This window comes from Gavia stellata, unplaced genomic scaffold (genome assembly GCF_030936135.1).
Source record: "Gavia stellata isolate bGavSte3 unplaced genomic scaffold, bGavSte3.hap2 HAP2_SCAFFOLD_38, whole genome shotgun sequence".
In the NCBI taxonomy this organism is placed as follows: domain Eukaryota; kingdom Metazoa; phylum Chordata; class Aves; order Gaviiformes; family Gaviidae; genus Gavia; species Gavia stellata.
Genome location: NW_026776490.1, coordinates 732406 through 756271, shown reverse-complemented (window position 1 = coordinate 756271; position 23866 = coordinate 732406).

The window sequence follows — 23866 nt, the reverse complement described above, 5'->3', positions numbered from 1 at the left end:
TGATTTACTTCGTTTAGTTACTGACGACTGTGGATCCTTCACCGACGTGTGTTTGCGATGCTTGTTTAGTGCTGAAAACGGCTTCAAAAACGTTTGAAACAGAGATCTCGCCAGCTTGTGTTCTGCTGGCACTGGCACTGGACAGGTACGTCTTTGTGTAACACCACCACCCCCAAAAAAAACCCCACTCCCCCCTGAAACTGAAGTCCAGTTCTGGACCCCTTCTGTGCCTTTTGGCGGCGAGTCATTTTCTTTCAGGCGACGTGGATCCAGACGTATATCCTGTGTCACTTCACTGTTGAGCGCACAGACTTCTTGTAAACCTCAGCTGCTCAGGTCACATCCTCTGTTGGTGTTGGAATAAGAATTTCAGGTAAGACGGATTGATACTTGCGTGCTGCTGGGATTGTATTTGGGAGATCACAGACGGCCTTCAGCTTTGAGGATCAAATTTAACCATGATTCTAAACAAGAAGTAGAAATACCTTGCCCCTGCTCTCCCTCCTTGACCAGCTTCAAAGTTTTTAAGTGAATTGGCCTGTGTATTCCTCGTCCCTGTCATGCTGTCGCTGGGTCAAGAGGACTACCCACGGGTGTAAGTTCAGGCGTGTGTCGGAGACTTTGCAGGATTGAGGGCAGGTTGATGACCAGCAAGGAGATGTTTCCTTTGTAAACTTGTGGCTTTTATTCTGAGCTGAATCAAAGTGGTTCATGTTCATGTCTGTCTTTCAAGCCTGGAAAGTGTCCCACAGCTCCAATCCTGGACCAAGTGCTTTCTGGGGAGGATGGCATGGTGGGCTGGTCCTCCGTCCCTGGGAATGACTCTCGGGGGTGGTCCGGTTTTCTAGAGCTGCTGCGTTCTTGTGCAGAATTCAGCCCCTGCACGATTCAATCTTGGTTCTGCAGAGCTGGTAATCAGAGGGGTGCCGGGGTCTCTGCTGGTGGGGTGGGTGGGTGGGTGCTGAGAGCTCTGCTGTGCCTGTGATGTCTGCTGCTGCTGTGGTTCCTGGATTCACACGTGGATGAGATCTGAACACAGTCCCTGTTACAGCTGTTCTCCGTCCGTAGGAGAATCAAATGCCGAGACTGAGCTACTTAACCTGAACCTGCTTTTTCTTCCAGGGAAAATGCTGCAGGAGAGTAAAAGCCTTGTCACTGAGGAGCCAAAGCATTGGCTGGATGTTCTCTCTATCTGGAGAAACCTTCCTGGGTGTGAGGGGAAAAAAGGCGATGTTTCTCAAGAAAGCCCATCGCCTCTGAAGAGACAAGAGATCTTTTGTCTCTTTTGTCTCTTCTTCTCTGACGAAGAGACAAATATTGCAAGTGAAAGACAGAAAGCAGACCAAGCGAGAGAGGCTGTGTCTGAGGAATGTCAGGCGGAAGCTGAAGAGAGGTGTGTGGTACCAGAGAGAAAGAGCGATCGGGACTGCCGGACTGAAAGCAAGGCTTCCTTCAGAGTCCCTTCCAAAAGCAGCGGGGAGAAGCCTGTTGCGAATGGGCAGCTTAGCTTCAGTTTGAGAGTTTCTTGTTGTTGTAGTGGAGCGGTTGCCAGAATACTTCCTTCGCAGGTATGCTAAAGTTTCTGTGTTTTAAAAGAATTTAGCAAAGGTGAAGGGAGATGTGTAGTTTGTAATTTCAATTGTGTTGTATGTTTCAGACTAACAAACTGATTGAAGCTTTTTCAGTATTTTCTCAAAAAAACCCCCTTAACCTGCATTTACTTTGAACAAGTGGAAATACAAGGGCTGTTGTTAATTTCTGGGCACTGTTGCCCTGAGTATTTTCCAAATCAATGCCTTTTGCTGAGGATAAGTAAAGGTAAGAGGTTGAGGTGTCTGGGCTTGTGGAGTCCCAGGAGTGACCTGAGAGTAGTTTCCAGCTACTTAAGGGCCGTTGCAAGGCCAGTGGAGCCGGACTCCTCTGGGTTGTGGCAGCCTGTGTAAAAGAAGGGGCAAAACCAGACTTGCAGCTTGGGGGGGCTCTGGTTGGGCCCTGGGGAGAACTTGTTCCCCAGGAGGGCGGTGCAGCCCTGAAATGTGTGCTGGGGGGTGGACCTTGGTCCTTGGGAGAGAGGGGCCCTTTCCATGCAGCACTCTTCCCATCTATAATACCTTTCTCCTGTGAGGAAAATAAAAAGATGAACAAAGAAACCCCATGTAGCTGCAATTTATGTAGATTTCTCTTACTTGAAGAGAACAGTAGTTTAACTAGATGATTTTTTTTTCCCTCCTAAAGCTAGTACCTTGGGAAGGTGGGACACATGAGCCTGCCAGCATGAACGTTCGCTTAAATTTCTGTTGTGCGTTGCACCTGTCATACTCTGAAGGTAGTCCGAGCTTTCTAGATGCCATAAAAGCATTCAAATGGTGAGTTGCAGTTGTGCATTCACAGGTTTTCTCTTAGGTAAAGTAGTTTACAGCTCTCAGAAATATTTTGTGCGTGATCTATAATTCTAAAATGATGACAACTTTAGTTGTACCTTGGGCAGGACTTGAACTTCAGCCTCCCGCACTCCAGCGGAGTGACGGTCACTTTGTCCTGCCCCTTGCTCACTCGCTGTGCCCTGTTGTACCTCTTCTAGTCTTTGAGTGGTTCTCCTCGGGATAAAGAGGGACTCTTTCTCTCCCCAGGTATTTATAAGGACTGTGCAGTCAAGGCTGTGATCTGTAGTTTTGTTAATTCTGCTCTTTTTACTGCCTGTGACTGTTCTTCCCCCGTGCAGGCGATGGGAAGAGCCGTTGGCATAGCGCTCATGAAGCGGTTTGGGTGGCGGGCTGATCTGCGGGACCCCGATGCAGAGGTCGCGGTGTTTGTCTGCCAGACGGCTGTCGCTGCTTCCAGGATTGCCCCCGATAGCTTTTGGGTTGTTCTCTGCTCCCTTTGCACTCAGGACCGTGGCCTCTCCCCCCTGTTTGTCTTTCTGCTGCTGAGTTTAACTAGAAACCATCTGGTAGCGCTGAGTAAAGCTTTTCGGTAGCTACCATGTGCGTAGTGCCTTCCAGAGCACTGAAATAAATACCAGAAGGGCCAGCATGGAAAAGCTGTAGTGGTCATATTGGCCGTTGAAAACATGTGACAATGCCTAGTGAATCATTTTCTGTAGGTATTCCTAATTATGTGTCAGTTATGTCTGTTAATTTTTGCCACCTGAGGATGTGAAGGTACTTTGTTAAATTAAATGAGGTCTTCTGCCATGACAGCGAGGCAGACTTCACGAACAAGGAGTGCTCTGTGCGGAGGTGACAATGAGTCTGCAGGTCTCGTGCCTTCAGGATACGAGATAGCTGACATTTTGTGACTTCTTTTTGGTTAGAATTCTTCTCTTCAAAGTCAGTTGATCACTTTCTGGGGCAGTGTGTGAATTTGGATATTATTTGGGTTTTACTGTAGCTGAATAATTACCCCTTAGGCTCTTTGGTTGTGGAGTGGTAGTTTGTTGTGTGCCTGCAGAACAGCCTGAGGCAGATTGGTTTCATCCACTTCCTGCTAAATAGCTGTTTTGGAAGCTGCCTGTTAGTTACTAGAAAGTGATTAAGGAGAACTTCATGTATACATTACGTAACTTTTTACACACGTGCGCGCGCACACGTGCAGGCATGTGTATATATCCACCTGTGTAAGTGTATATGCTGTGAGCGTACAGGTTGAGAGGTTTAGGAAAAAGAGTAGTAAACTGCTGCGTACAGAAGAATGTTTGATTTGTGGCGAGAATTTTATCTACAAATGTCTTTTACCCTTTAGGATGGCGCCAGAAGTTGCTGCAGTAGGAAGAAAAGGTGGCTATAACCACCTCTGTGATCTGTGGGCAGCTGGAATAACTGCTATAGAGCTTGCTGAGCTTCAGTCTCCATCCAATGTTTGACCTACATCCAGTGAGGATAGCAAGGGGTTAAAGCGCAGTGTGTAAGTACAGCTCCCCAAATCATCCATCTGGAGTAGTGGCTACATGGGTGCTTGTGGTGTTTGGGGGTACTGCAAGGGTATTGGGTTGTAAGTGTTCTGGATGAACGTGATAGAAATTGTGACAACTCCTTTTGGTGCATAAATGCACCATGTTGTCCTGGTAAGCATCTCTTAAACGGATGGACTTCTTCCTGCCAACTAAACAATGTATTCAACATTCATGTCAGGTATGTACTGCCATGTAAACCACAGAAATACTGTTGGTTATTTTAAAGCGCTTTTGCTAATGATGGAAAAGAACTTCCAGCCTCCTGAATTAAAGGACAAAATGAAATGGCAAGTACTTTTCTGTTTCAGTAGATAATGATCATGTAGTTCACTGGGCAATTGATTCTCATGTTTACCACTTCCTTTTACAGGTCCAATAGTTTCCATCATTCTGTGAAAATGGTACTTAGGAAAAAATCCTAAAAAAAGACCGACAGCTGAAAAGTTACTACAGGTATAAATTTATGTATGGGATTTTTTTAAAGTTCTAAAATTAAAATATGCTTAATATGAGTGGTTGGAATTTTAATCTGTGTTTTTCCTTCTGTCTTTCAGCATCCTTTTTGTTACCCAGCCATTAAATCCAAGTCTTGCTATTGAACTTTTGGATAAAATGAATAATTCTGAGCATTCCACTTACCGTGATTTTGATGACGATGATCCTGAGGTGGGAATACGTTTTAATCACAGAATCAGATTAAGTTTTCGTTTGCCGACAAAACTAAATGCTTATGATTTCTTGAGCCACAGGATGTTTTGTGATCTGGGAACAGGATCAAGGGTTGCTTTTACTTTTGGTTGTGCTGCTCTGTCACATGTACAGGCCCTTAGCAAAACTCATTATATTTGGGGGAGAAACGCTCAAAGAGAGAGAGATGAAAACACTTTAAAATTTTGTTTGCGGTTGTCCTTCAACAATTTTGCAGCAGTATGTGTGGACTGCTTCTCCAGTCCCGAGTTCTGTCGTGCATTCTGCTTTCTGTTTCTTTGTGGAATTATGTTTCCATTCATCTGCAAAACAAGCATTCGTAAAAATCATGTTCTACCTCTGTAGAACTTTTTCTTTTGTTCCTCATTTGCTTTCTTATGAGAAGGAGAGAACGATCCTGTAGTTGTTTTTGTCAAGCGGTTTGGTATGTGTTTCTTGCAGATTCTATTTTCTCTCTTGGAATACTCTGAAACTTGATTTCACCTACGGTTTTGTCAAAGACAAAGTTTCTGACTTTCTGCTTTAACAGCTGGGAAGAAACAGCACGCTTATGTAAGATGATAAGCGGTGCAGGACTGAAGTGTTGCATAAACAAGAGAAAACAGATATTCTGTTACTGCATCCTGTCTTCATACTTAACTGTATGTTAGTGAAGACTTTCCAACTATCAATACCGTTAAACTGAGAGGCCAAAAAGGAAATGTTATCTGAGCAAAGATAAATGCTGGCCAGCATTGTCTTTACTTGCTCAAATCCAGTGTTTTAAAAACCCTTGTCTTGAAGTTAAAGACACTCTACAGATAAAATGTCTCCAAATAATTCTAACTTTCATGTACAAAAATGTACATGCAGTCTTTATTTTTAGCTTCCGCTTGATTTCTGTCTGTCTTTGTTGCTATTATGCTAAAGAAACCTGCTAAAAACTAGGTACACAATACTGGCTTTAAAGTGAATATATTTTGGTATTGAAGTATTTTATTGTTCACTTCTAGCCTCTTGTAGTGCCTTATAGGATTCATTTGAGAAGTAGAAATGGGAGAGAAGAAAAGACATGCTCTGAAATAAACTGTAAGCATATGACAACATTAACTATTCTTAAAATAACCATTGATATTCACTTATTTCAACTCGTATTCTGCATAGCTGACGTATATAGAAACAGTTTTAGTGATATTCAGGAAAAGAAAAACTTATGCTGTTTCACTTACGGATATAGTTTCTAGATGACTATGCAAAAGAAACATTAGTGTAAAACATTTGAATGCCCCTTTTGTCAGCACTTCAGCAAATGTCACTATTGCTTCACCTTAACTGAACAGGACGCAACCTGAGCTCTTCTGAGAGCTGGTTGGTATCGCTTCATATGCCACTGCAGCAGGGATATTCGGAGTGATGCCAGATTGTGCTAGGTAGCAGAATGGCAGAGGAAGATTTTTCTGCCTTAAATTAGTCTCTTGTTGTGGTTTTTGCTTTTGAACTGAAACAGTCCTTTAGAAATCAGTAAAGGAGGTGGTTGATCGCTGGCCATTAAAAGCAGACTCCATCCCCCAAACTGTCGTCATTCTTTTGCTTGAATTAAATCAGAGCAGTACTTGGAGCTTTAGTTGTGCAAACTTTGTGCAGATGAGTTAAGATGATACTGCATTGCACAAACTGAAATATGCATTAGTTTTCCCGGAAACAGGCTGGGTGTGGCGATTAGCTCTATTGGGTTATGTTAATGTTGTCTACCTGGAGACAAAAGTAGACCTAGCACCTGATATAGCCTCTGGGTCTCCTGATAATGGCCGATATGCAAACTTGAGACTTGGCCAAACAGCCAAGTCAGTGAAATGCCCCAAATGGGTGCCCTAAGGCTAACCTACCTCATTATAATGTTAAAAACCACACCTCCTAGCTAGAAAAGCCCCCAACCCAAATAAGCCCCCTACTCTCTGGGCATGCGTAGTGAATTAAAAGAGAACTGTATCTTTAAGATGAAGTAAGAAAGATCCTAACCAATAGTTAGCTAAAGGGTGGGACCAGTAGGCTTAACTAACTTTGTTAACTGTTTAAATACCTGTCATGATTTCAACTGGGTGTGCATGCTAGGAGGAAGGATCCCCCATGCACCCAGCGCTGCAATAAACCAATGTCGGCTTTCTAAACTATCATTTGGTTTGGAGAGTTTTCTTGGTTACGATTTTTGGTAACATAATTACAGTCCAACTTAGATTCTTGTTTTCATTTCTCCTCTGTAGTTGGTCAAGTAAAATTTGGTCCACCGTTGAGGGAGGAGACAGAGCCACATCGTGAGTTTGTGAGTTACAAGCATGGGCTATGCTCTGCACATTATTCCCTGCAAATGTCTGTGGAGGAGGAGAAATCCAAGATGTGTAGCATACCTCCTTAGCGCTACTGAAGTTGGTAGTGAATTTTTCTGACAAGTAGCATATTGGTCCTGGATCTTTTGGTGCCATTGCACTATATGCAGCAAGACCCCTTATTTGTGGGCTCTGCCAGGTGTGATGTATGTGCTAAGCAACAGCCCTTGGTCTTGTGGGTTTCCCCTATGCTTTATACCTCATTGCCAAGTATATAATTCCCTTTATTTATAGAGTTGTTTTTTTAATTGTAGAATTACAGTGTATATTCAAATGTTTCTCTCCCTTGTGCTTGTATTGACACTTGAGCCACGCCGAGTCTGGCAGTTGATGTATTCTGTGAAGGTGTGTTGCCAATGTTTTCATCCTACGGACCTGTCAGTGCAAGGGGTGTGAGAACTCAAGCAGTGAGGGAAAAGGTGTCTGTGCTGCCTCACGCACGCAATTGCAGCAGCTTCCTCTCTTCTATGGAGACTGTTGCTTTCCACACTTGTGCACTTGGGCAGTTTCTTCACATTCCTGGATAAAAAAGACACTCCTTTGCTTCCTTACTGCAGACTTCTGTGTTCTCTTTGTTTTTCTAAGGCAGGTGTTGAGGTGAAAAAGTTGGCTTAGTGCATAGGTGGGAGGGACATTGGCTTTGCTCTGAGTTGGTTTTGGGAAGGGTGTGTAGCTGGGAATGTAATTCCTCTTCTGAAGGCTACAGACTACACGTGAGTGGGATTTCTGGCGTAGGTTTCCTTGTACTGCTCTGTCGTTGTACTAGAATCTCCTTCCCAGTGCCTTGTCCTTTAGTAGTGGGTCAGCTGGCTCTGGGTGTATGAGTTTGTACGTGATCGGCTGGACAGGTAGTCTGCAGGTTCTAGTGCCTGTTGGAGACAGAGGAGAATAGCTTACCACATCTCACGTAGGACTTAGGCAGTTGTTTCAGCTATGTTATTTAGACCTTGACATGACTGCATAACAACATCATTTCGGAGCCCTGGTTATACAAGTGTTTGTTAAACATGGTAATAAAGTCAGTGTTTCACTGTAAACTCATCACCGTAAACTCCAAAAGATTTTTGAACTGATTCCAAGTTATCCCGGCTTTGCTCCCCTGTTGCATTGTCTGGATTATAAAGAAAATACAATTGGTAGCATCGTATAGTTCAAATTATAATGCTTGGCTCCTTAAGAATTTCATTTATTTCTACAGACACAGAATCATAATTGCAAAGAGATGTTAAGGGAGAAGCTGAAGTTTTAAAAATACTTTTTCTGTTTCTTTCTTGCTTTATCAGTTACTGACTAAACCAAACCAGTTAGCGGACAACTTCATGGGGCAGAGATGTGTTTTCCTTGCACCTTAGGAACCTGAGTTGCTAAACCGGGGAGAGGGATTTTCTGCAGGGACTAAAGCGCAACTTTGGAGAGCACTTCTTCATCCGGTGTTGTTGGGAGGGAGGAGCAGAGCCTTTTCCTACCTTGTGGGTTAGCAATCAGGGCCTTTGCACTTTGGAATGGCAGAAGCCCTTGCTGCTCCAAGAAGGGACTTGAACGATGCAGATTAATTCTGCTGATAAGGAAATCTCTTAGTATTGTCTGCTCCTGTTGGAATTTGGGTATTTGAAACCTGTCCAAAGAACTTGCCTCATCTCCCTGCCTGTAGGGAAGATCCCTGATTGCTTGTTTGGATCTTTCTGAAGAGGGCAATTAACTGGTCCACTGCTCGTATCAGAATGAAGCATGCAGTCCTGATCTGTCCTTTCCAGATAAAACAGAGTTATGATTTTGAAAATGATGATGTCGGGGTCTAGAGACCAAAGAAAATCTGTATTTTGTCATTAGATATAGAACCGATGGACAATTTAAATTGGCATGTCAAATGCAAACTAGAGATCTGTTCACAGAATGGCTGTTCCAGCAAAGAGCCTTAGCACAAAGCAGCCTGAGGGAGAAGTTTGTAACAACCTACACGCTCTTTTAAATGCAAGCGGGAGCAAGAGGTGCCTGTCTGTTCCTCCAGCACTAACAGTGTGGATCCCTTTTCCTTACAGCAGTTCTTCTGACCCTTTTGCTTCTGTCTCACTAAAGCATGCTTAAATTTGATGTTTATAAGGCAAAGGACTGGACCGCTGCAGCATGAGGAGTTACTGGTGGTGGTGCACGGAGATGTGGAACTGGCACATACTCGCCTCTAACTGAGGCAGTTTGTCGCTCATTGCCACAGCTCAGGTGGTGAACAATAATCCATTCTTTTGGTGTGACTCGGTAGTGTCTGGTAATGTGACCGTACCCTTCGCTGTGTTTTACCTCCATGCCCAGAACTGGCTTAACATGGTTTGAGTTTCAACTAACAACTTTTTTTTTAGCAAGAAACTTTCCCTTTGTGTCTACCTGGCTTTCAGTCACAATGTAAATAATTTGAGTGTCTTGATCTCTGTCTAACAAACAGCCTGGCAGTAGTGATTTTTGGACGATTCAGAAGAAAAATACTACACTGCAAGATCTAACCTGGTATTTTTCATCCTATACCTTTCTTTGTCAGTGTTAGTTTTGTCTTTGTTTTCCTTTTTCAAAGCTCATGTTGTGCCCTGTTGTTGTACTGGTGTTTTCATCTGTGTAAAAGCCATTCAGTCAGTATAAGGATGAGTCTAGATGTGGGTTTCTGTAATGCAGGAAGGAATTCTTAGTATGTGCAGTATTGAAAGTATTTAACCCATATTCATGTTTAGTTGAATCATTTGTATAGAAGGGGCTCAATATTAGGCATTCATTCTAATTTGTTTATTTAACTGCCTTGCAAAGCATAACTTGTTAATTTTTTTGAAAGTGATTAAAAATAGAAGAGACAGTCTCTTTGTATTTTTGTCTGGTAGTTCCTTTAAATAGTCCCATGAAAGACTATAAAATTACATAAATGTAAGTCTCTGAATTCTCCAGATGGTAATTATGTGACAGAATGAATATACACTGAATAGCAGTAACAGAAAGTGGGGTCATAAGTGTTTTCAATGGCATTTGGCATCGCTTACAGACTGATACGTTTTTGACATTTTCTTTTACTGCAGTGCTAAAAAATTTGGTTCCTAGCATTGCAGTGTAGAAATTACTCTAGAAAGAGAGCTTTCTTATTTCTGTGCTCTTTAGGCACTGTGTAGTTCGAAAAGTAATGCTTTGAAATCTTGGACATCTTCATATACTGTTAAAAAAGTTAAAGAAACGTTCTGTACTAGATGAAGAGCATTATTCTGCTAACTTTCTTTGATTCGTGAGATGTTTCATAGAAGTGCAGTGAGGGGAACATGGCAGACTGGGCTGCTTGGGAATGTCTTGGTTTGTTTTTCATGTGGTGTTTTTTGTTTTGGATTTGTTACAAATCTGTAATATAAAAACTCATCTACACGATGTACATAGGTGAGCAGTCACTTCTTTATTGCAGTGCTGGACGCACAGGGGATCACTCCACCTAGTGTGCGTGCCTAGTTTCTCTGCTACAAAAGTTATATTCAACTAAAGTAAACATATTCATCATATTTCATTTCATGAGGTTCAGAGAGGACCCCCTTGCTTTCTAAACTTCTGAGAGAGGAGGCTAGGTGCGGCTGGATCCAGACCTGGGCAACATCCTGCGGCTCTCCAGAGCTAAACAGAGGGTAGGAGCATAGGGCACACAGGGCAGGAATGCCTGGGTGTCCCAGCTTCATCCCCTTGGGGCTGGGGTGCACCGAGGTGGACGGTCTCTTTCTAAAGACCTCCCAAGGAAGGGTTTGTCCTCAACGTCCAGATTCAGCCCCCCATGGGTTTCCCCTGCCCATGCTCCTCTTCCACCTCTCAGCCCTTCAAAGAGTTGAAGGGGTGCTTTTCTCTCTTTGGCCTCAGGACATGCAGCTCAAGCTCGCCCTGGTGCAGAGCATCACCGAGGTCAGCTGTGCCATCCAGGCTGTGGGCGACTGTGGCAGCTTTGAGCTCTCCTTAAAGCGGAAGGCGATGTGGACCTTGCTGGTGAGTACCCGTAGGTGGGGCAGTCGCACGGGGGAGTTTTGGGCTGCGGCATCAGACTGGTTTCCCCAGAGGCACGATGGTCTGTGGGCTTCGTGCGAGCTCTGGAGCTGTGTCCGGAGCTGGTGGGGCCCTTGAGTGCTGGTGCTGGGTGGCTGTGGCTGGGGAGGGTGTCCCCCATGTTGGGTGTCTCCCCCAGGAAGGGAGCCCCCAGGGTTCCTTAACCTGGGGGCGGGGGTTTGCCTGCTGCCTGGGAGGAGGCAGGAATTGCTGGTGCTGAAGGCAGTGCTTGCTGGCATGGGCTGGGGGTGTTGGATTTGGGGCCCTCGATTAGGAGGAACCCAGCTGTGGTCTAAGCCACTCTGGAGAGGGCTAGTAAATCCTCTTTCTGTTTTCTTTTTTCCTCTGGCCAGCAAGCTGAGGCCACTTCTGAGCAGGGAGGAAAATCGCAAGCTGCTGTCAGTGTGCTGCCAGACTGTCTTGTCCTGTCCTTCCGAGGACTGGATGAACAAGGTCAGGAAGACAGTGAGGGCAGCTGTGAACACGCAGGTACCCACCAGCCAGTGCCTGCCCACCCCTGGGTCAGGGTCCCACCTCAGTGCGCCCCGGCAGCCCCCCAGCTCTGCTTTCCTGCTTTCAGCTTCTGCACATGAGATGCATGGAAGATCTGGGCCATCTCCTAGAAACTCTTCTGGAGGCAGAGGAGACCTCTGCCTGCTTTGATGACGTGGTCCATGTGAGTGGCCATGGTGCAACAGGGAAAGTGTCGTGGGGACAGAGAGTGGAGGCATTAGAGGGTGTTAGGAGGTGGATACCTTTCCCACGGGAAAGTGGGGCTTTGGCTCCTCGCTCTGAGGCTGTGCGTCTGGCTGGAGCAAGGGGCTGAGCTGGGGGACGGGAGCGCAGGCCAGGCAGGGAAGTGGGCCCTGATTTAGGCAAAGCCAAGAGCCAGCCCTGAGCTGGGTGAGAGCAGCCTGGGGGAAGGCTGGAGTGGGGAGGTGCCGGCAGGGAAGCAACAGTGGGCTCAGGGCAGAGGCGGCTGGAGAGAGCGAGGTGGTGGAGGCTGCAGTGCCAGTGCTTAGTGGGGCTGGGGGCCGTGCTGGGAAGGGGCCAGAGAAGGAGGGAGTTGGAGAGGGACCTCAGGGAGAGAAAGATGCCTGTTGCGAGAGAGATGCACCCTGCCTCAGGTCCTGAAGGGCTGGCTCACCTCAGCCAAAGAATGGGAGCGGGAGAGAGCCCTGCAGGTTTGCGTCCATGTGCTGGGAGCTTGCAAGGAGCAACGTGAGCTTATGGTGAGTAAAGCCCCCCTGCATGCCCTGGTGCCCCCTTCCCACCATCTGTGTCCCCCAGAAGGGAGCCCTGCCCAACTGGGTGCTGGGTTTGGGGGCTCCTGGGGGATGGAGCTGCTAGGAGCAGAGGCTGCTGAAACCCTGAAGCCCCAGCAAATGGTTCCAGGAGGAGGAGGGCTCTTTCCAGCCCAGGATTTGTCAGCAGGGAATTCCTGCTGCACCGAGTTCAGGAGGGCCCTGGGTTTCCCTGTGGCCTTCACTGCCATCCCTTGGGTTCTCCTTTGCAGTATCTGGGCTCAGCGGTTGGGTTTCTGTAGACATGACTCGTCTTTTTTCCTGGTGTTTGCTCCAGCCAAGACCATGGAGGTGGTGCCTCAGGCAGATGAGATCAGGTGCTTTGGTGAGGAGCTGAACAGCCCAGACACGGAGACTGTGGTGGAGACCTGTACCAAAATAGCAAAGGTAACTGGCCCCAAAAGACCGGGGTGGGGGCCCAGCTCCTGGGCTCCTGCACGTCTCCCTGCTCCCCTGCAGAGTCTCTCGCTGTCTCCAGAGCAAGCTGTCCAGGATGGCTGTTGTTAGCAAGTAGCAGGAGGCTTTGAGACAAGACTGTCCTTTAGACACACTGGAGCAGATACCGTGATGTGTGTATGTGCGTTCGCACATGTGTGAGTGCTCTTGTCAGAATACAAATTTGGTATATGAGCCAACGACGTGGGGGGAGACACTTCCAAATCGGTTAGCTGTGTCAGATGTAAACAGCACTGTATGCACAGCAGGAGGAAAAAGTGATTGCCCCCTCTACGATTGCCTGACTAACAGTCCCGTCAAGTTTCCTTTCCTTGCTGAATTGCTGGAGCAGAGCTGTGACGCGGTCTCTCCTGTTCCTGACTTCTCTCCAGGCTGTTTGCAAATGCATCCTTCCAGCACAGGCTACAGACTTTCTGAGTGCTGTCCTGGACAGCTTGCTGCATGTCAGACCTGCGTGTGTGAAGGCAGTATGGAAGTGGGTGTTCCATCTTCCTGGTGGAATGCAGGAAGGAAATAGTCCAGGAGGCAAAGGAGACCTTTTTCCCGTTTGACTTTGTCTTTTCTCCTGTTGGCTGTTGCACGACACCCTGTGCAGTTGGCATGGGCTCAAGAAACACTGCCTGTGTGCCGAGCCGAGGGGCTGCCGATGCTCTGAGTCGTGCATTGGCAACTGCTGCTGGGGTCTGCTCCAGCTGGTGACAGGGATGTGGGCCCGTCTTGTCCAAAGTCTTCCGTTGTCCAGGTCCTTCCCACGAGTGACGCACTGGGAGGCACCGACCTTGCCGTTCCTCCCCTTCCTCCGGGGTCACTGTCAGTCCTCCCTGCCCTGGGACCTGCTTCACTTTGCTCTTTCCTCACTTCTCCCCAATTCCCCCTACTCTGAGCTTTGCTGGGCACACCAGGTTTTCCATAGGTTGCATACTTGTTCATTGCTCTCATTGCTTTCCCCGACTGTGGTGTTTCCCAGCCTGCGAGGTGCCCTTCCTTTAGCCACCAGTTGCTGCCTGTTTGTAGCCTGGGAGCCTCTGGCCTCGTGCTGTGCCTGCCCTTTCAAGGCTCCTGTTCTCCTCCTCCGTTCCTGCTCTCCTGCGCTCCATTTGGGCTCCAGGGCCAGCAGCAGCTCGCTCAGCCCAGACTAACTCCGTGGCTGTCCACCGCTGACAAAGGTCGGTCGCAGTGACAGCAGCCACGGGTAGCAGCCCACAGGATCGCGCCCAGCTGAGCTAAAGCTCACCCAGCCGTTAAGCCACTGCCATTACAGCCAGGGCAGGGTGTCCCTGTGCCGTCCCTGCGCCGTCCCTGCAGAGCCCGCGGCCGCTCTGGGCAGCGGGAGTGCCGCATCCGTGGGCTGTGGGGTCACCCCTTGCTGCTTCCCCAGGCGCAGAGCAGGTTCTGTCTGCACCACGGGCCAGAGGTAGGCAGCTGTGGGAGAAGCTGGGATCTTCCACGGATGAGGGACCTGGCTGCCTATTTGTCCTTATCATGGCCACGGCTTCTAGCTGTGAAAGGCTCAAGCAAACACTCCTTCCTTCAGGGGAAGGTCCTCTGTGTGGGGAAGGGGTTGGCGCTTTGGGAAAGGAGGGTAGAGGCAAGGAGAAGTGTCCCCGGAGAACTGGGTTCCTCTGGAAGGAGTCACGAGCCCTTGCAGAGGCCCTGCAAGGCATCTTCAGGGTCTCAAAGAGCGTGTTTGGTTTTGCTCTTGCATCGCTACAGACACGTGGGGAGAGTTAGTCAAGCGTTGGGTGTGAAATGTGTCCGTGTCCTCTGTGTGCACAATGGCACGCAGCTGCTCATACGGTGCCCAGGGACATGCCATGACTGAGTCTGCGCGTGTGAGTGCATGCATGTCTGTGTGTGCGTGTGCGCGCACAATTGCTAAGAGCACGCTCGGCTCCAGACGTGAGCCAGGATCAGGCAGGGTGGAAGGGGTGAGGTTTCGAGCTAGGTCTGGACTCTGTGTCACGGGAGCAGGCACTGCTCATATGCTGAATGACTGTGTCTGGGCCCCGCAGGAGGGGGTAAAGGATGCACCGAGCCCTTCTTTCTCCTCTTCTTCCATTCAGGTGCCAAAAATCCTGAACACCCTTTACACCTGCATGCAGCAGAGCACCCACAGGCCCTTACCCAATAATGACCAAAAATGGCTCTTCACATCAGTTTTCTGTATGTTCAGGTTAGTTCTTTCAGTCAGACACAGAAATCAGAAGTGATTTCTTCTTCTTTCCCTGAAGTAATCAGTCTTTTAAGTAGTTACTGCTAAACAATGCAGAAGCTACCAAAAGAAGTTGAAGCAGGTACTTTCCTCCTCACAAGCAGCATATCATTGAAGTGCTTCCCCTGTTAAATTCTCTTCTCTACTGTAAAGGGTCCCTGTTTTCTCTGCCCCCAAGGTAAACTCCAGAGCTATTCATGGGGTTTCAAAGAAAGGCACAGGTAGTTTACCTGCCTTTAAAAAAAAAAAAGGGCACTCAGAGCTGTGAATGGAGACTGTTTACTAAACACTGCACAGACAAATTCACCAAAGAGCAAACGTTAATGGGAAAAGCTGGGAGCAGAATGAGAAGCATCACACAACTAAAGCTATCCCAAGCACTTAGGCCTCCATCAAGGACCACAAGCCCTGAGGCTGATGATGGCTGTTGGATGAGCTTCCCTCCCCCAGGTGGAAACACCTCTCACTGCGCTGTGCTCAGACCAAAGAAGGAAAAAGCGATACACCCCCCCCACATCTAAAGGCATGCCACTCCTTTCAAAGGTAAATTTTGATTTATTTAGATAAACTGCCTGGCCAGTTTTAGCACCTGCCTCTAGAGTATATTGATTTCATCCACCCCTACCCACAAAAACTTCTGACTGAGTGCTGAGTAATGTGGAGTCAGGTGGACTTAGACAAGCACGCTGCTACCAGGGAACTGTATTTTTAACCTATTTACAAGTATTTGTTGCTTTGAAGCTGCCCAAGGGTCAGCATGCCCTCGCTGCTGGAGGTTCTTGCTCTGTGCAGGCACTAAGGAAGACATTTCTGGCCACAGGTTATTTTAAAGCACAGCAGAACATACCATTTATGACCTCCTGAGAATTATCTCCCAGACAGATCCGGAACAAGGGCAAAACTTATATATTTAACATGCATTTGGGTTACCTGACTGTTAAACATGTTACAAATCTGTAATATAAAAACTCACCTACACAATGCAGGTAGGTGAGCAGGCACTTCTTTACTGCAGCGCTGGACGCACAGGGGATCGCTCCACCTAGTGTGCGTGCCTAGCTTCTCCACTACCAAAGTTATATACAATCAAAGTATACATATTCATCATATTTCCAAGAAACAATTAACAAATGCATACAATTTCTGAGAACTCATTAATATATGTAAATGCTCGTGACGCATGCACCTTCAGGTACAGAGGTGGTCGTCTGACGTCCTCTGGTGGTCGTCCATAGTCTTCCTCATGGTGTCCTTTAGTTGAACCCCATCTTTGCGCATGCTCAGGTTGGTTGCAAAATCCCATTCTTGGAATCTTCTTAAGTTTTCCTCGGTTTACTGACCAGGCCTATAACTTACCATTCTCTTGACAAGCAAACCCTATCGATTCACAATGCTACATTGTTCAACAGTTAGTTTATGATGAAATCACAGATAAATCATGCCTAGTTACCTTCATACAGAATATATATAATTTATTTTTTATTAATCGCTCTCTGGATTATACTATTCTATCAATATCCATCCTTAAAATAATCAATGGTTATTTCTATTAATATCTATTGATTGGCATTCTTGATATTCAAATCAAGATGGGAAAGGTAAGGAATTTTCCAAGCAGCATCACTGGTGCCTATCAGGTCACATTGTCACGGGACTCAAACGAAACTTTTCTATTCAATTCTTCATCGTTCCATCTCGTTACTGTTAGTTCCTCAGTATGGAACGGCAACTCCCTGGTGAGGTTCCTATGGTTATTGTTTCTAACTGAAAAATCCTAACATATGCATTTGTATTTTATTATTTTATTTATTAATCATATTTAACCTTTCTGTATGGTTATATTTGATTATTTTAAAAAATCAGAGTATTTACAACAGATTTGTTTGTTTGTTTTGGCATGAGTTGGCTTGGTGTGACGTGAATCTGCCAATACCATAGTTACTGAGAGCTTAGACTGTCTTCCCCGTTCGTGGAAGGATTTTCCTGTATTGCTTGATTATGAAAATGTTTCATAAATTGTGTTGAGATGAGTAGCTTAGATTTCTCTGTACGCGGTTGGAGCACCTCCATCGTGTGCAATTGCTCTGGTTTGGGGAGTGTGGTTTTGGTTTTTCGGTTTGGTTTTCTTTTGTTTTCATCTTTTCAGTTTAACGCTTTTTAAAATCTGCCTTTTTCAGGTTACTTTCAGTGTTTGTCGCATGTCTTGCTAGCCTCGTGTCTGGGGGTCTGAGAGACGAAGGAGAACATGTCTCCTAACTGGACTGTCCTTTCCCATCCTTCTTTTGCCCCATGCTGTTCAGTACCCTCTTCAAAAATTATTACTATGATAAAGCTTGTAAAGTACTGTTGTTGTCCCATTCATGGGAGGGTTTTTAAAGTCAATCGACAGCACTCTCTGTGTTTCACTGCTTTCTTCACAACCTCCTCTGCTCATTGTGAATCAAAGAGGAGAATTCTGGTTTGGTGGCAATGTTTCACCCATTTGTGAGGTTTTTTCCAGTAAGACCTAATCCTTCTGGAAATTAGGAGATCTGTTTAGTAGTTGGTTCCTTCTTCTGTTGTGGACCAGCACACACTGATCAGACTTTCTCTCTCTGTCTCTGTCCTTCCCCCACTCTCCGCTCCTGCTCTGACAGTATTGGCTTCAGCTATGTTCAGTGAGAAAAGTGATATGTGGATTTTTCAAACGTCATCAAGAGGAAAAGAAGCATAATATATCACCTACTATTGTTGGGGTCTTTCCCATGCTGTTTTACTGGGTTTATAAAATGCCTTATGAGCAACAACTCTTTTGCAGAGCTCCATGTCTCTAAGATCCTGCCCCAAAAAAATCATCAGAAATTGAGACATATTTGGGGCATCATGAGTCATAAAAGGTATACAGTCAAGGTTGGGAGCAAATCTGGGGAGTGAGTGAGGGTATTTTTTCCTATCGCCTCGCATTTGGCTCAGCTTATGCAGTCACCATGCACATTACCTTTTAAAAACTTGACAGCTACGATGTGGTTACCCTTTAAAAATCATTCCTCTCCTTTTCCTCTTCCCCCTCCCTCTGCTGCTGTGTTCCTGAAACAGCTACCTGGATCTGCCAGAAGGATGGAGAAATTCAGTAAAGGTCTTGTTAGCAGGGAAAATTCCGTGTCCAAACCCCAGTAGCCGTTCATGCAAATGGCAAACAGACAAGAACAAGATAGTACTCCTCTTTGATCTTCTACAAATATACCCCTTTGATTCGTATCTAAAGACAGAATAACAGAATATTGTGGTCTAGGTACAGGGCTCTTCTCTTTTTCAGGATAGATCTTTTTTACTTTTTCTGCACCTAGACAACAAGTTTCTGAGGAACTTACTAACTTGGGCACCTTCCGCCGTTTGAGATTGTCTTGCACATTCTGCTTCCTGTCATTTCGAGTTCCTCCTGTTCCTATTCCGGTCATTGCGCTGTGTTTTGGCAGCTGTTTTCTGACAATCTCCTTTGCCTCAGGAGCAGCAGAGGTATGCCGGTCTTTAAAAAAAAAAAAAAAAGTCTTACCTTCTGTGCATGTAGGTGAGCAGGCACTTCTTTATTGCAGTGCTGGACGCACAGGGGATCACTCCACCTAGTGTGCGTGCCTAGCTTCTCCACTACCAAAGTTATATACAATCAAAGTATACATATTCATCATATTTCCAAGAAACAATTAACATATTCATACGATTTCCGAGAAATCGTTAATATAAGTAAATGCTCGTGAGGCATGGGCCTCCAGGTACAGAGGTGGTCGTCTGACGTCCTCTGGTGGTCGTCCATAGTCTTCCTCATGGTGTCCTTTAGTTGAACCCCATCTTTGCGCATGCTCAGGTTGGTTGCAAAATTCCATTCTTGGAATCTTCTTAAGTTTTCCTCGGTTTACTGACCAGGCCTACAACTTATCCTTCTCTTGACAAGCAAATCCTACCTATTCACAGTGCTACATTGTTCATAGCTAGTTTATGATTAAATCGGGGTAGCTCATACCTAGTTACCCTTATACAGAATATATATATATATATATAAAACTTTAGATCTTTTAATAATCACTTTCTAGCTTATAATTTTCTGTCAATTTCCATGCCTATGAATAATCAGTGTTTATTTCTATTAATATCTATCGATTGGCATTCTTGATATTCATATAAAGATGGGAGGGTAAGGGGATTTTCAAGCAGCATCACTGGTGCATATCAGGTCACACTGTCACAGGACTCAAACAACACTTTTCTATTCAATTCTTCATCGTTCCATCTCGTTACTGTTAGTTCCTTAGTATGAAAGGGCAACTCCCTGGTGAGGTTCCTATGGTTATTGTTTCTAACATAACAATCCTAACTTATTTATTTATTAAGTAAATTTAACCTTTTCTATATACCATATTTTGATTAAAAATCAGAATATTTACAACAACTCTGTCCTGGGAGGGGGCCAGGGAATCCAGTTTGGACTGGGAATGATCCCAATCTGTCCTGGGAGGGGGCCAGGGGATCCAGTTTGGACTGGGAATGATTCCAGCGTGTCCAGGGAGGGGGCCAGGGGATGCAGTTTGGACTGGGAATGATCCCAGACTATCCTGGGAGGGGGCCAGGGGATGCAGTTTGGACTGGGAATGATCCCACTCTGTTGTGGGAAGTGGCCAGCAGATCCAGTTTGACTGGGAATGATCCCAGTCTGTCCTGGGAGGGGGCCAGGGAATCCAGTTTGGACTGGAACAGGTCCCAGCCTGTCCTGGGAGGGGGCCAGGGGATCCAGTTTGGACTGGGAATGATCCCAGTCTGTCCTGGGAGGGGGCCAGGGGCTCCAGTTTGGACTGGGAATGATCCTGGTCTGTCCTGGGAGGAGGCCAGGGGATCCAGTTTGGACTGGGAATGATCCCAGTCTGTACTGGGAGGGGGCCAGGGGATTGAGTTTTGACTGGGAATGTTCCCAGCCTTTCCTGGGAGGGTGCCAGGGGATCCTGTTTGGACTGGGAATGACCCCAGTCTGTCCTGGGAGGGGGCCAGGGGCTCCAGTTTGGACTGGGAATGATCCCAGTCTGTCCTGGGAGGGGGCCAGGGGATCCAGTTTGGACTGGGACAGTGCCCAGTCTGTCCTGGGAGGGTGCCAGGGGATCCAGTTTGGACAGGGACAGGGCCCAGTCTGCCCTGGGAGGGGGCCATGGGATCCAGTTCGGAGTGGGATAGAGCGCAGTGTGTCCTAGGAGGGGGCCAGGGCATCCAGTTTGTACTGGGACAGGGCCCATTCTGTCCTGGGATGGGGCCAGTGCCTCCAGTTGGAACTGGGGATGATTGCAGTCTGTCCTGGGAGGGGACCAGGGGCTCCAGTTTGGACTGGGGCAGGTCCCATTCTGTACTGGGACGGGGCCAAGGGATCCTTTTTGGACTGGGACAGGGCCAAGTCTGTACGGGGAGGGGGCCAGGGGATCCAGTTTCGACTGGGAATGATCCCGTTCTGGACTGGGAGGGGGACAGGGGATGCATTTTGGACTGGGAATGATCCCAGTCTGGAATGGGAGAGGGGCAAGGGGATCCAGTTTGGACTGGGATTGATCCCAGTCTGTACTGGGAGGGGGCCAGGGGATCCAGTTTGGAGTGGGACAGGGCCCATTCTGTACTGGGAGCGGCCAGGTGCTCCAGTTGGAAGTGGGAATTATTGCAGTCTGTCCTGGCAGGGGGCCAGGGGATCCAGTGTGGACTGGGAATGATCCCAGTCTGTCCTGGGAGGGGGCGAGGGGATCCAGTTTGGACTGGGAATGATCCCAGTCTGTCCTGGGAGGGGGCGAGGGGATCCAGTTTGGACTGGGAATGATCCCAGTCTGTCCTGGGAGGGGGCCAGGGGATCCAGGTTGGACTGGGAATGATCCCAGTCTGTCCTGGGAGGGGGCCAGGGGATCCAGTTTGGACTGGGAACGATCCCAGTCTGTCCTAGGAGTGGGCCAGGGGATCCAGTTTGGACTAGGGCAGGGCCGAGTCTGTACCGGGAGGGGCCAGGGGATCCAGTTTGGATTGGGATAGGGCCCAGTCTGTCCTGGGAGGGGGCTAGGGGATCCAGTTTGGACTGAGACAGGTCCCATTCTGTCCTGGGAGCGGTCAGGGGCTGCACATGGAACTGGGAATGATTCCAGTCTGTACTTGGAGGAGACCAGGGGCTCCAGTTTGGACTGGGACAGGTCCCATTCTTTCCTGGGACAGTGCCAGGGGATCAGTTTGGACTGGGAAAGGGCCAAGTCTTACAGGGAGGGGGCAATGGGATTCAGTTTGGACTGGGAACGATCCCAGTCTGTCCTGGGAGGGGGCCAGGGGATCCAGTTTGGACTGGGAATGACCCCGTTCTGGACTGGGAGGGGGACAGGGGATCCATTTTGGACTGGGAATGATCCCAGTCTGGAATGGGAGAGGGGCCAGGGGATCCAGTTTGGACTGGGAATGATCCCAGTCTGTACTGGGAGGGGGCAAGGGGATCCAGATTGGACTGCGAATGATCCCAGTCTGTCCTGGCAGGGGGGCAGGGGATCCAGTTTGCACTGGGAATGATCCCAGTCTGTCCTGGGAGGGGGCCAGGGGATCCAGTTTGGACTGGGACAGGGCCCATTCTGTACTGGGAGCGGCCAGGGGCTCCAGTTAGAACTGGGAATGATTGCAGTCTGTAATGGGAAGTGGCCAGGGGATCCAGTTTGGACTGGAAATTATCCCAGCCTGTACTGGGAGGGGTCCAGGGGATCCAATTTGGACTGGGACAGTTCCCAGTGTGTCATGGGAGGGCACCAGGGAATCATGTTTGGACTGGGAATGGTCGCAGTCTGTCCTGGGAGGGGACCAGGGGATCCAGTTTTGACTGGGAATGATCCCAGTCTGTCCTGGGAGTGGGCCAGGGGATCCAGTTTGGACTGGGAATGATCCCAGTCTGTCCTGGGAGGGGGCCAGGGGAAACAGTTTGGACTAGAACAGGGCCCAGTCTGTCCTGGGAGGGGGCCAGGGGATCCATTTTGGACTGGGAATGATCCCAGTCTGTCCTGGGAGGGGGCCAGGGGATCCAGTTTGGACTGGGAATGATTCCAGTCAGGACTGGGAGGTGGACACTGGATCCAATTTGGAGTGGGACAGGGCCAAGTCTGTACGGGGAGGGGGCCAGGGGATCCAGTTTGGACTGGGAATGATCCCGGTCTGTCCTGGGAGGGGGCCAGGGCATCCAGTTTGGACTGGGAATGATCCCACTCTGTCCTGGGAGGGGGCTAGGGGACCCAGTTGGGACTGGGCATGATCCCAGTCTGGAATGGGAGAGGGGGCAGGGGATTGAGTTTGGACTGGGAATGATCCCGGTCTGTCGTGGGAGGTGGCCATTGGATCCATTTTGGACTGGGAATGATTCTAGTCCATACTGGGAGGAAGCCAGGGTATGCACTTTGGACTGGGACAGGGCCCAGTCTGTCCTGGGAGCAGGGCCGTGGATCCAGTTTGGAGTGCGACAGGGCCCAGTGTGTCCTAGGAGGGGGCCAAGGAACCCAGTTTGGACGGGGAATGATCCCGGTCTATCCTGGGAGGGGGCCAGGGGATCCTCTTTGGACTGGGACAGGGCCCACTCTGTACTGGGAGTGGCCAGTGGATCCAGTTTGGACTGGGACAGGGCCCAGTCTGTCCTGGGAGGGGGCCAGGGGATCCATTTTGGACTGGGATTGATCCCAGCCTGTCCTGGGAGGGGAACAGGGGTTCCAATCTGGACTGGGGCAGGGCCCAGTCTGTACTGGCAGGGGGCCAGGGGATTAAGTTTGGACTGGGACAGGGCCCAGTCTCTCCTCGGAGGGGGACACGGGATCCAGTTTGGACTGGGAATGATCCCAGTCTGTCCTGTGAGGGGGCCAGGGGATCCATTTTGGACTGGGAATCATTCTAGTCCATACTGGGAGGAAGCCAGGGTATGCACTTTGGACTGGGAATGATCCTGTTCTGGAGTGGGAGGGGGCCATTGGATCCAGTTTGGACTTGGAATGATCCCACACTACTGGGAGGTGGCCAGGGTCTCCACTGGAACTGGGAATGATTGCAGTCTGTCGTGGGAGGGGGCCAGGGGATCCAGTTTGGACTGGGAATGATCCCGGTCTGTCCTGGGATGGTGCCAGGGGATCCAGTTTGGACTGGGAATGATCCCAGTCTGTCCTGGGAGGGGGCCAGGGGATCCAGTTTGGACTGGGAATGGTCGCAGTCTATCCTGGGAGGGGGCCAGGGGATCCAGTTTGGACTGGGAATGATCCCAGTCTGTCCTGGGAGGGGGCCAGGGGATCCAGTTTGGACTGGGACAGAGCCTAGTCTGTCCTGGGAGTGGGCAAGGGGATCCAGTTTGGACTGGGAATGATCCCAGTCTGTCCTGGGAGGGGGCCAGGGGATCCAGTTTGGACTGGGACAGGGCCCATTCTGTAATGGGAGCGGCCAGGGGCTCCAGTTGGAACTGGGAATGATTGCAGTCTCTACTGGGAGGTTGCCAGGGGCTCCAGTTTGGACTGGGACAGGTTCCAGTCTGTCCTGGGAGGGGGCCAGGGGATTCATTTTGGACTGGGATTGATCCGTGTCTGTCCTCGGTGGGGGCCAGGGGATCCAGTTTGGACTGGGACAGGGCCCACTCTGTCCAGGGAGGGGGCCACGTGATCCAGTTGGGACTGGGAATGATCCCAGTCTGTCCTGGGAGAGGGACAGGGCATCCAGTTTGGACTGGGAATGATCCCAGTCTGTCCTGGGAGGGGGCCAGGGGTTCGATCTGTACTGCGGCAGGGCCCAATCTGTCCTGGGAGGGGGCCAGGGGATTAGGTTTGGACTGGGACAG